Source organism: Salvelinus namaycush, chromosome 23 (assembly GCF_016432855.1).
Source record: "Salvelinus namaycush isolate Seneca chromosome 23, SaNama_1.0, whole genome shotgun sequence".
In the NCBI taxonomy this organism is placed as follows: Eukaryota; Metazoa; Chordata; class Actinopteri; order Salmoniformes; family Salmonidae; genus Salvelinus; species Salvelinus namaycush.
The window spans coordinates 41864352-41876594 of NC_052329.1; the positions used below are offsets into that span (position 1 = coordinate 41864352).

General features: G+C 42.4%; 1 pseudogene; it reads left to right on the forward strand.

The window, feature by feature from the left end:
* Nucleotides 1-4750: 4750 nt before the first annotated feature.
* On the forward strand, nucleotides 4751-9289 carry LOC120018693 (annotated as a pseudogene).
* The last annotated feature ends 2954 nt before the right edge of the window (nucleotides 9290-12243 follow it).

Sequence of the window (12243 nt, forward strand, 5' to 3'; positions counted from 1 at the left end):
TCTTAACGGTACCAGTGCAGCTGATGACGGCAGTGTCCCAACTAGAAGGATGCTCTTGAAAAAACAGACTTCGTTAACGGACTGACTGAACAGTGCCAATTCTTGGTTCCGGTCCAAACACTTTAAAGACACACCCTCGGCCTTATGCCTTTGGGGGATTCCCCGTTGCCATATTAGCGGGTGGTCCAAATGATTAGCCAAGCAAGGGAAGTTTGCAACTTCAGGCCCTCAGCCCTCGTTTTTAGTCGGCTTTGTGTAATTACTGTAATGAAACCGCAGGGAGCAGGTCTCAAACCCTCGATCTTCTAGCCCGAAGTCCGGCGCGCCATCGACTGTGCCGCAAAAGCATACTCATAAAGGCAGAGTCGATATCCACGCTTATAAACCCAGGGTCGTTACACTATGTTCACTCCGGGGCCTGAAAAACAACATAAATGGAGAAGTCAACATACAAGTGTAAGTAACAGTTTAACTTTTACGTCCGTCCCCTCGCCGCGAACCAGGGACCCTCTGCACACATGAACAACAGTCACCCACGAAGCATCGTTACCCATCGCTCCACAAAAGCCGCGGCCCTTACAGCAAGGCGTAGACATGCAATCATAATTGACTGTTGGGCATATACAGCACCCACAAGCTCCTCTTTTCAGTTCGCTGCAGCTAGCGACTGGAACGAGCTGCAACAAACACTCAAACTGGACAGTATTATCTCATTCTCTTCATTCAAAGACTCTTACTTTTACTGACAGTTGTGGCTGCTTTGTATGATGTATTGTTGTCTCTACCTTCTTCACATTTGTGCTGTTGACTTTGGCCAATACTGTTTGTACCATGTGTTGCTACCACGTTGTTGTCATGCTGTGTTATGTTGTCTTAGCGCTCTCTTTATGAAGTGTTGTCTCTCTTGTTGTGATGTGTGTTTTGTCCTATATTTATATATATTTTTTAATCCCAGCCCCCGTAGGAGGCCTTTTGGTAGGCCGTCATTGAGTCCTAAATAAGAATTTGTTTAATTTAAGAACTGACTTGCCTAGTTAAATAAATAAAAAATGAGTGACAAATTTCCAGCTAAAGGTGGTCGATTTAAAAATAATTCCTGGCTCCCTCGTCCTGCAAGTGCATACTCGTCATGAAACGTCATCAGAAGTGTTCACTTAATTTGAGGGCTGAAGGGAAAGGGTGTGTCTTTTAAGTGTCTGGACCGCCTTGTCATCATCTGCCTAAGCCATCAGAAGTGTCCACTTAATTTGAGGGCTGAGGGGATAGGGTGTGTCTTTTAAGTGTCTGGACCGCCTTGTCATCATCTGCCTAAGCCATCAGAAGTGTCCACTTAATTTGAGGGCTGAGGGGATAGGGTGTCTTTTAAGTGTCTGGACCGCCTTGTCATCATCTGCCTAAGCCAGGGCCACTACAAAAATGTGCTTTTCTCCATAGGACTCGATTTAAGTCCGGTGGCATTCTCGAACAGTTGATAACGTGGATTCAGGAGCTGAGACTGCCGGGTAAGTTTCTTATAAGCTAACGAATTTACTACAGTCGCTAGCTAGTATCTTGTATCCAAGTGGTAACGTTACTGGCAATATGTGAATCATGACTATTTTCGCTGTGTGCAGTATAAATTCCCCGGCTAAATCTACTTCAGTGTTTTCTATCAATGTTGCCGAAATTGTGACTAGCTAACGTTAATTTAAAACGAGTCTCAAAAAAATGTAAGTGGGTGGGACTCGCTAGCTAACTAGTGCTTGCCGAATTTTTTTTTCATGCAACAGCCCACAGGCAATGGGAATGGAATGGTCCCATTTCTGGTCTAAATTAGTTAGGTAGCTACATTTACACGTATGAGTAATCTTATTAGGTCAGTTTACAAGTAAGATGGCACGCTAGCATAATTGAATGTGGTTTACTAACCTTAGCTAGCTAACGTTAGCAAAAAAAACTGTTGGCTTGATTGTTGCTGGTTAACTAATTAGCTAGCTACCAGCTAGGCGTTTTCCAACCCGCCACAGCCGTTGTCATAGTAACTAAAATGCACGTTTCCACTACTAGATGGCACTGCTAGCCTAGGAATATACAGAGAAGGAATGGCCAGATACGTCGTCTTAGCCCGGAAGTAAAGCTACACTGAGAGCCAAATTTGAAATGGAATACATTGAATATATGGAGTAGGGTGGGAAAAATCGCATTAAAACACGATTTAAATGTACTTTCGGGAATAGTTGTGATGACCATTCATGTAATACATTAATTATATACATCAGACGGTATTGGGGAGCTAGTTCATAGTTTTTTCACAGGTATATTATTTTCCCATTTCAATCTTATAGCAAGCCAATCCTTGGCATGACTGTTATAGGAAGAGCAGGCCATCCGATATGCCCTTAAATATTTTGGTATGAAACCTGGAATTAAAGTGGAATAGGACCAGAGCTTCTATGTTGAAAGAAGTCTGCAGTTTTGAGAACGACGTCAGGTTAGCATTGTATTGTTTCTTCAGAGGGCACTGGTGAGCAACAACATCACTTCACCGAGACATCCACGAGTTCTTCAAGTCGATGATCTGTGACGTGGGTTGGCAACTAGGCTTGGCCTTCAAACAATTTGTTCCTGAGCTTGTAGCTAGTTGGCTGGCCAGATCATAATTAGCCTATAAATAGTAGCTAGCTGCCCAATTCATAGCCCTACACATTTAACACGTACTTTTTTTAACGAGGCAAGTGGGCTAATCAGTTAAATGACAATATCTGTTAATAATCACCAATATCTGTTAATAATAGGTCTACCTATTCTATTGGAATATATTAATCTCGCTGTATTTCTCCAATGCCAATCCAGTGTCTTTTTTTGCAACAAAACATTCACTTTTGGCAAAGTATTCATTCTGAGAATCTATGCATGCTACTTATAGAAGTGGAATTTTCACCCCAGACATGAGGCCTGAGTCCAACCCAGAACGGAGGTAGGCCTATTTTAGGAAGTGCATGGTGACAGTGTTTTAGGAAATAGCTGTACCGACAAGTATATGGATAACATAATTACGTCTGTCAAACAGGTAAGCCTATCTCTAATTACTTAATGCTCCAACAAAGCCCTCTTAGTGAATTTGCTGACTAAACTTTCAGCACCGGGCGCTGTCCTTACTGATTTTAGAAATGTCGATCCACCCGTGTGTGATGGCTGCATCTCAACTCATCTTTTTTCCAATTTATCCAATTATATTTCCTTTTATTTTTGGCATGGACATATTCCCACCAATATTGTATTTAAGCTTTCATATGTGTGTTTTTCCATTTTTATCAAGCTGTTGGTGTTTGCTTTTATTTATGACAAATAAATTGACTGCTGTAGGTTGAGGTTCTAGTTTCATAATGTTATTCCTTCACATAGAATAGAGAAGATCATATACCCATCACATTATGTTAATGTAGTCCCCATGTGTGTTTAACTTAAATGTGTTTGGTTCTGGATTGGAAGGTGAGAAAGAAGCCAATCAATCTTATTGTGTATGTTCTCTTCAGTTTATGAGCTGTCACTCCTCATGCCATGAAGGAGAAAATAATAGCAGTATTAAACTTTGATTCACTGATTGAATTAAACTATATCAATGCTTTTGAATCATGACGGTCGTATGACGGAAAACTGAAAACGATTTCGATTCACGTTTTTCCTACAAGAGGAAATCCTAGCAATTCTCACATCACATAGGCCTGAACAAAACATGTATAAGGCGCAGCAAACAAACCATAGGAACAGTCGGACAGATACCTTTCCCACCCTGCCATCAAACCCCACACCTGCCCATATGGGGAGTTGTTCATAATGGTAAGAGCCCCCGGGATGAAACTCCTCCCAAAGCGTGGAGTGCACGCCATTTAATTGTCTGATTTCTCTGACCTGATGGGAGATCAAAGCAGTGGTGGGCTGGAGCGCATGGGGTGAGCTTTGCACGGTATAGTGCGTTCGTTCAGTAGGTGAGGGGGATCCAAACAGTTTAGATGCCGCGGGGAAAAAAATTGCAAGCAAGATTGCAAGCTTTCTGAATATACACTAGTAAACTTGAAAGAACTTGTGGTTCTCACGGTCAAGCGAAATTATACATTGTATCACTTGTGCGCTTTGAAGAGGAATCAACAATATGTACAACATTGCTCCCAAACGGAACAGATGTGAGATATTCTCTCGCTATATTAAATTGTAATTCCAAGTTGCACATCAAAATATTTAGGGTCATATGCTCTGCCATTTCTCTCCTTCACACCAGGGCTGCCAATAATATAGGGTTGCTATAAGACATACATGGGAAATTAATAAACCCCTAAACTATGAAATAGCTCCCAAACTACCATCAGATGTGTGTGTGTATATATATATATATATATATTGAATGGTGACCACAGCTCTTCCAAAAATACATTTAAATCATGTTTGTTTATTTTTTCAACCCTCCATGTATTCGATTTATTCAATTTCAAATTTGCCTCCCAGTGCGGCTTTACTTTTGGGCTATTATGACACATCTGGCAATTTCTTCTCTGTATGTTCCTAGCTGCGATGGTGCCAAAATGTAATTACAAGCATGAGGGGTAGCTGGCTGCTAGATGCTTTACTACTGAACAGATTATGGTACAGAGGTATTGTTTTAGTGTGTGCTAAAACAATAATGGCTTATTGACTTGTTTTTCCATGTGTTTTTGGAATTCCCTTATTATAATTGTCTACCACTCACTACTTTTCCACATCTGATTGCAGTAAGATGTCATCATCAAGCAGTAAGTAAGTACTATACCATGTATGTCACTGAGGATGGCTTATTTTACACACGTTGTTGGTGTCTCTTCTGATATGGAAAATATTCAAACTACCTGTCTTACTCTGTAATGTCAGTGAAGGGTTTTTCTTCAGTTTCATTGTGATCCTCCCTAACCCTGTTGCTCTGTGGCGGTGTTGTCAGGTAAACTACTGGCCAGTCGGGTCCAGGAGCCCCTGATGAACATGCACCTGCTGGCCAACCCTGGGGACTCGCTCCTGCTGCAGCCACCCTGGACCGCCTCCTCCGTTGAGTGTGCCCCAGCCTGTGCCTCTTCCACGTCTGAACGGGCCTGCTCCCTCCGCGACTACGCCCGTTCCCGCCTGTGCCCGGAGGCCGGGTACCCCTCTCTGGCTGTGATGGACAGGAGCGCATCCTCCGGGTGCCTGACTTCCTGCAGTGCACCCCCCCCCCCCCCCCCCCCCTGGCAGTACCACCACACAGAGAGCTGCGGCGGGAGGACCGGGGGCGTCCACATCACCACCTCCACCTCCCCGGCCAACGCCCTGCTCCGGCCCTACCTCCTGCCCAACCGAGACTTCTACAGCCTGGGCACGGGGATGCCTGTGTGGGGGGTGCGCCCGGTGCACTGTGGTGGGGAAATGCTGCAGGTGACGCTCTACAGCGGCTACGATAATTGACGACGCGGTGCGGCTATACAAGGCGGTGCTGCAGAGGAGCAGAAGCCGGGGTTCTGTTGGTTCACACTCTACATGGAGGCGGGGCGGTGTCTGCAGCTGGCTCTCAAACAGCTCTCCCCATGGGTCAAGGTGGAGGCCTGCAACTCAGCAGTGCTGCATTTCAGGGTGGAGGAGATGGGTCAGCTCGTGCTCCTGCTGCCCAATCCGTGCACGCACATCAGAGGCACGCACTGGCAGACAGAAGACCTGGACGGCAACAAGATACTCGTCCAGGTATTTTAATTTACATGACACTATTTGCTATATTTCACTACTGTACTTTTATTCAGACTCCTATGTGGCTCTGTGGTCAGAGATGGTAATGTATAGATGAAATAAGCTACTGTGTATTTTATAATTTGCCTTTTGTCTTACCTTCCATTTCTGTCCCTACATTTAAATGATGCTTCTCGATATTGAAACATGTTTTGGTTTTAGATTTGTGGTAAATGTTTAGCTGCTATGTGAAAACAGGTTTCTGCCCCCTGAGGAGCTATTGGAAGCAATCCTCAATTGCTGTGAAAACACCAGAGGCAGCTGGTGGAAGGAGCCATTTTATTTAACCAGGTAGGCCAGTTGAGATCAAGTTCTCATTCACAACTGCGACCTGTGAGGACGGGCTCATTGTAATGGCTGGAATGGAATCAATGGAATGTACCAAACGCAATGTGTTTGACTCTGTTCCATTTATTCCGTTCCAGCCATTACAATAAGCCTGTCCACCTATAGCTCCTCCCACCAGCCTCCTCTGGAAAACACATAGAGCTGGATGAAGTTACTCTATGATGATCTTTTAGCTATAGTGAGACTACTGTTCTGCATTCAGGCTAATTGTCTTGTAAAACCATCAGGATCAAGAGTAGTAGCAGGAAAATGTAAATGCAGTTTGCGTCTGCAGCACAGAGATGCAGTGAGCTCAAAGTATCGGGACAGTGACACCTTTTTTGTTTTGCTTTGTACTCCAGCACTTTGGATTTGAAATGATGATACAATGACCACGGGGTTGAAGTGCAAACTGTCAGCTATAGTTTGAGAATATTTTCATCCATATCACGTGAACCGTTTAGAAATTACAGCACTTTCTGTACATAGCCCCCCATTTTAGGAGACCAAAAGTATTGGGACAAATTCACTTACAGTACCAGTCATAAGTTTGGTCACACCTATTCATTCAATGGTTTTTCTTTCTTTTTTACTCTTTTCTACATTGTAGAATAATAGTGAAGACATCCAAACTATGAAATAACACATGGAATCATGTAGTAACCAAAAGAGTGTTAAACAAATCAAAATATATTTTATATTTGAGATTCTTCAAAGTAGCCACCCTTTGCCTTGATGACAGCTTTGCACACTCTTGGCATTCTCTCAACCAGCTTCATGAGGTAGTCACCTGGAATGCATTTCTATTAACAGGTGTGGAATTTCTTTCCTTAATGCGTTTGAGCCAATCAGTTGTGTTGTAACAAGGTAGGGGTGGTATACAAAAGATGGCCCTTTTTGGTAAAATACCAAGTCCATATTATGGCAAGAACAGCTCAAATAAGCAAAGAGAAATGACAGTCCATCATTACTTTAAGACATGAAGGTCAGATAATCTGGAAAATTTCAAGAACTTTGAACGTTTCTTCCAGTGCAGTCGCAAAAACCATCAAGCGCTACGATAAAACTGGCTCTCATGAGGGCCGCCACAGGAAAGGAAGACCCAGAGTTACCTCTGCTGCAGAGGATAGGTTAATTACAGTTACCTGCCGTAGAAATTGCAGCCCAAACAAATGCTTTACAGAGTTCAAGTAACGGACACATCTCAACGTCAACTGTTCAGAGGAGACTGCGTGAATCAGTCCTTCATGGTTGAATTGCTGCAAAGAAACCACGACTAAAGGACTCCAATAAGAAGAGACTTGCTTGGGCCAAGAAACAATGGAAATCAGACCAGTGGAAATCTGTCAATTTGAGATTTTTGTTTCCAACCGCTGTGTCTTTGTGAGACGCAGAGTAGGTGAACGGATAATCGCTGCATGTGTGGTTCCCACCGTTAATCATGGAGGAGGAGGTGTGGTGATGTGTGGGTGCTTTGCTGGTGACACTGTCAGTGACTTCTTCAGAATTCAAGGCACACTTAACCAGCATGGCTACCACAGCATTCTGCCGCGATATGCCATCTCATCTGGTTTGCGCTTATCATTTGTTTTTCAACATGTGTAAGGGCAGTTTGACCAAGAAGGAGAGTGATGGAGTGCTGCATCAGATGACTTGGCCTCCACAAGTGAGAAAGTTAGACTGAGGTTGACCATGCGGTAGGATTTTAAGTGAGGAGTCAACACAGCAGTTCTTTACTTGTGTTGCCCGTAGTGATGTTTTTTATTAGCAAACGTGAAGATAATAAGCATGGTGAAAAACGTTACAATTATTTACAAAAGGAAGTAACAAACAGGAACATAAACCTGACGATAAACCAAATTGAAAAAGTTGCGATCAAACAACCCAACACCTGTCCCTTCCCTGACCTAGACATAAATGACAAGTCTTAAATACCCTACCTGGGAACCCTCAATAAGGACCATACTATGTATTAACCAATCATCAATTAGCAGATTCAAATACAGGCATGCATCACAAACTGATTTGGGCAATAATCAATATTAACAAGCAAAACAAACAGCAAATGCATCCAACAGGTTTGTAGAGTCACAAGCTTGATGTAGTAATTGCATGCTAGGAATATGGGACCAAATACAAAAACATTTAACTCCATTTTAATACACGTAAGTGAATTTGTCCCAATACTTTTGGTTCCCTAAAATGTGGGGACGATGTACAAAAAGTGCTGTCATTTCTAAACGGTTCACCCGATAAGGATGAAATTACCTAAAATTAAAGCTGACAGTGTGCACTTTAACATTGTTATTTTATCATTTCAAAACAACCCAAAATGTGTCACTGTCCCAATACTTTTGTAGCTCACTGTATATCACTGCATTGGTTTCTCCTACTCGGCTATAAATGCACACATTCCCAGACAGAACGATGGCATCCAGGCATCCACAGGTTTTATACAGTATCAAACACTCTCATTTACCTTTCCTTCACGACATGTTGGCCAATAAAAGGAAAACACTCCAAGCCAAGGCTGTGTTCAGGAAGGCCAAGGAAAAAATGGTTTACATTGAAACATACTTTCCCCATTGCACCACTGTATAAATGCATAGTAACTTTGAGAGGCATGAATCGTCCCGACGGGCTGGATATAAGCTAATATTTTGGTCGTCAATCTTAAAGCTGCAATATGTAACTTTTTGGGCGACCTGACTAAATTCACATAGAAATGTGAGTTATAGATATTTCATTCACATTGAAAACAAGTCTAAGAAGCGGTCGGTCTGTTCTATGTGCGCTATTTCTATGCTTCCCGTGCTTAAGTTGAATTTTTGCCTCTTTCGGTTTTGTACACCAGCTGAAAATACAATATTTTTCGTTATGGAAAATATATTTCACAGCGGTATAGATGGTACAATGACTCTCTACACTATACTGTTGTTTTGTCACAGAAATGGAAATTAGGGGAACTATTAGAATTTTAGCACCCAGTCCACCATTTCCGCATAATGCATCTTTATTTGGAACTTAGGTTTGTTGTTTTTCCTGTCTCTGTAGGCTCCCTCCATGATTGTTGAACCGTCCATTATTTTCACCTCAAGTCTCCCACAGAAAGTTAAGACTGTTAGTCTCTGTCCCCCAGGTGAAAGCCCCAGAGCAGCCTCAGCGACCCCTGCCCCAGCGTCTCGCCCAGAGGGCCCTCTGAGGAGCGTTGTGTCTGCACTGCCCCCAGCAGTCCACGCCCTGTAGTCCTGCAACCAGATGACCCCAGTGACCCAGCCGGGGAACTGGCTGCGCACCGACCCAGGCCTTGAAATGCCTGCCTTACCTGGGGGTCTGCGGTGTCTGACTCCTGGGTCAGAAGTTAGTATTGTACAGTCATTAGCCTATTTTTCTAGGATGAACACATTTTATTTCAACAGCATCTTCTAATACTATACGAAACCATAGGTTGTGTTGAGTAGACCTTGCCAAACCACTGTGGTGAAAGGACACATTTTGATAAGACAAATACATACTATGGCTGATAATTCATTTATATTCTGGGAACTTTTTCGTAAAGCCTTTAGTTTCAGGGACTGTGGTTAGGCTACATATTTGGTAATCGGTGTGTTCGAAGATGGCTTGAAGACGAGAGTACAACAAAGGACTAGAGGGCTAAGAGACTCCTTGTCTGAGATGATACTCGGTTAATAATGTATAAAGTGTGTGCTGACATTACCATGGAAGGCTGTTACATTTCTTTACAAGGCTGTCTATAACCTAGGACAAGACAATGTTTACCAAACTGATCGTCTAGAGGCTGGTTTCTTAAATTAGCCTAAACCTGGACTAAAAAGCGCGTTCAGTGGAGAATCTCCATTGAGAGTGCCATTTAATCCAGGACTAAGTGTAATCTGTGTCAGGGAAACTGTCCCTTAACGTAATGAATTTAAACAGGCGAGTTGTGAAATAGGACTAATCATTTTTCTAAAGTTTTATGAACCAGAAATATGCATCACTAAAGTAATTCACTGTGTTTTGTAAATTACATTATTTTTGACTTCTGACTAATTTGGGAATAATACTAGTCATTTGTTTTCAAATTGTTCTTAAGACATTATGATGATATGTTAGTGATTTATAAACTGGGTGGTTCATGCCCTGAATGCTGATTGGCTGAAAGCCGTGGTATATCAGATCGTATACCATGGGTATGACAAAACATTCAATTTTTTCTGCTCTAATTGTTGGTAATCAGTTTATAATAGCAATAAGGCACCTCGGGGGTTTGTGATATATAGCCAATATACCACGGCTACGGGCTGTGTCCTAGCACGTCGTGTTGCGTCGTGCATAAGAACAGCCCTTAGCCGTGGTATATTGGCCATATACCACACCCCCTTGGGTCTTATTGCTTAAATATAACTCCAATAACTTTGTACTGCTGCATTGGGTACCATCTATTGAGCCCTGTTTATACCTGGTGCTAACATCTGTACGGATCTTGTCCACATTCTCATTGTGCCCACATATTTTTAGACAGGTGTAGACTATTAAAAGAACTGATCCTGATGAATTGATTGGATGAAAGGTCAGTAATGAGAATATTAATGCTGTTCCAGGTGGGTGGAGTTTGCACTGGGTGAAAAGTGATGGCATTTGTTTTGAAACTGGACTAGATGGTTCAAAGCCTATGGTGAAGTTGGCTCAAAAACAAGTGATGCAGGTCTATCAAGCACGTGGAGTAGTGATTTAGGGCTGGATTCAATCTGCATTGCAGAAGTATCGCAGAATTTCCATCTTATAGCTCAATTGAAATTTTAAAGGGGATATTCCTGCGTTTGCGGAGACGGCAGATTCGGCTCAATCGGAAATGACCTTTTACATTATAACGCGGATCTTCCGCGATACGGATTTAATCCACCCCGTAGGAGTTTTTACATGCAAAAGTGTTGTTCGCTCTTGCTAAATCCCAATTCAACTTTTATAATCTACTGATATAAAGAAATGACTAATTCACTGAACACTTTATTTGGCACAGAAGGTCACAGGTTCTAATCTTGCTGATGTATATTTATTGGAGAACTAAACTAGGGGTATTCTTGGTTTAGGATCAGCAACACTGATGGCTAACAATACATTTGGGTTATGTCCGTTTCAGTAGACAAAGTGTCTTGTAAAATGTAGAGTAATGTATAAGTCTGCAAATAAATAATTTTACCACTGGAAGGCAGCATTGTTCCAGAGAAGTTATCTGTATCTCACACAAATGAATCATTCAGAAGTGAATTACACATTGTTGGTCTTGTTGAGTATCTGAAATGTACAAGTGTAATACCAAAGCATAAAAACATTTAAGAAATCTTTAAGGCTTAAGTGTATCATACAAAAGCATTTTCTATGGAGTTGATTTACCACTGCGTACAGTGCATTCGGTATTCAGACTCCTTGACTTTACCCAAATTTTGTTACGTTCCAGCCTTATTCTAAAATGGATTAAATAAAAATCCTCAATTTCACACAATGACAAAGCGAAAACAGGGTTTTTAGAAATGTTTGCACAGGACCCCCTAAATATTCAGACCTTTTTGCTATAATACTCAATTGAGCTAAGGTGCATTCTGTTTCCATTGATCATCCTTGAGATGTTTCTAGAATGTGATAAATTCAATTGATTGGACATGATTTAGAAAGGCACACACCTGTCTATATAAGGTCCCACAGTTGACAGTGCATGTCAAAGCAAAAACTAAGCCATGAGGTCGACGGAATTGTCTGGTAGAGCTCTGAGACAGGATTGTGTCGAGGCACAGATCCGAGGAAGGGTGCCAAAACATTTCTGCAGCCATGAAGGTGCCCAAGAACACAGTGGCCTCCGTTCTTAAATGGAAGAAGTTTGGAACCACCAAGACTCTAGGAAGAGCTGGCCCCCCGACCAAACTGTGCAATCGGGGGAGAAGGGCCTTGGTCAGGGAGGTGACCAAGAACCCGATGGTCACTCTGAAAAAGCTCCAGAATTTCTCTGGAGATGGCAGAACCTTCCAGAAGGACCGCCATCTCTGCAGGACTCCACTAAATCAGGCCTTTATGGTAGTGGCCAGAAGGAAGACACTCAGTAAAAGGCACATGAGTTTGCCAAAAGGCACCTAACAGGACTCTGAGACAATGAGAAACAAG